Genomic DNA, 1,234 nt, shown 5'->3' with positions numbered 1-1,234 from the left:
TAAGTGTGAGGGATCGCCTTTGCGTCAATGAGTCGATGCAATCAACCTTAGATAGAAAACTTATGATGTAACTGTATGATCTGTTGAACTGTAAAGAGCCTTGGGATGACATGTGTTGTGAATTGGAGCTATTTAAGTAAAATTATTTGAATTGAAAATGAAATCCAACGATGAACCCGTCCGTGGAGGATCAGGAATCAGAAAGATTAAAAAACTCTTTTTTTTTCACTTTTACCCGATATATTCAAACATCCAACTGCCATGCACGTGGGCACATTGTTAGTTTCATTAAAGCTCTGGTTGTTAGGAATCCAGTCTGTGTGGTTTATGTCTGTGTTTGTCTTCCTTCCTCCACCAGGAGGCGCCTGGTTCTGGTTCGCCTCCTCACACACCTGCTGACGGTTACCTCGTTAACAGAGTGTTCTTAAGCTGCTGACCGCCACTACCTCGACCCAAATGTGTTTGCCAGTTTTGGGTACTCTAGCCAAGCTGAGTTTTCCTGAGTCAAACTGAGACTTGTCAACCTGAGTTCTAACCGAGTTATTTTGTCTTTGCCTCTCGGCAGGAAATCATCCTGCAAACTGGATGTTTTCGGACCTTTTCTCCCTGGAAGGATCATCGGAGCTTCAAACTGAGTTGGGGATTCAAGCTGGAGGTTTGGATCAACTTTCCTCCAAGGGATCGTTTGAGCTACACACTGAGCAAGGGATTCATCTCCACACCAACCCGTTCAAGTACCGCAGGAAATCACAGCGGGAGTCAGTTTCTCTGTTCACCTACAAACAACCGCATTCTGGGTAAACCCTGTCCGCCCTCCACCGAATCAGACAAACACTGGAACTACAGCATACAGACTGGGTCAAAGAGTCAAACGCTTTTCTGGAAATGTGATTCAGCAACCTAATTCTTCTCTTCAAGTTCAAGAATCAAATTTCCCACTGAGCCTGAACTAACCGCAGTGTCTTCCCCTCACTCACCAGTTCCGGTTGAGCAGTGTTCAGAGCAACACTAGATTCAGCATTATCTCCTCATAAAACCTGTAAAACCTTTTCCCTGGTCTCTCTGAATTGGTTTCTCTGCATGTGGGTCCGAGCTCTTGATAAAATCATGACACTGGTGAATTTCAATGGTGAAGTCCTCTGGAAATCTTCAATAATTGTTGTTGATTGCAGATGTGTCTAGTAGTTCCCATTGATTTTGCTTGGAAAGCGGGGAGAATGCCGCTATGCTTACC

This window comes from Cyprinodon variegatus, unplaced genomic scaffold (genome assembly GCF_000732505.1).
Source record: "Cyprinodon variegatus isolate N-32 unplaced genomic scaffold, C_variegatus-1.0 Scaffold761, whole genome shotgun sequence".
NCBI classification, from domain to species: Eukaryota; Metazoa; Chordata; class Actinopteri; order Cyprinodontiformes; family Cyprinodontidae; genus Cyprinodon; species Cyprinodon variegatus.
The sequence above is the reverse complement of the archived record's forward strand: the minus strand, read 5'-3'. Positions refer to the sequence as shown.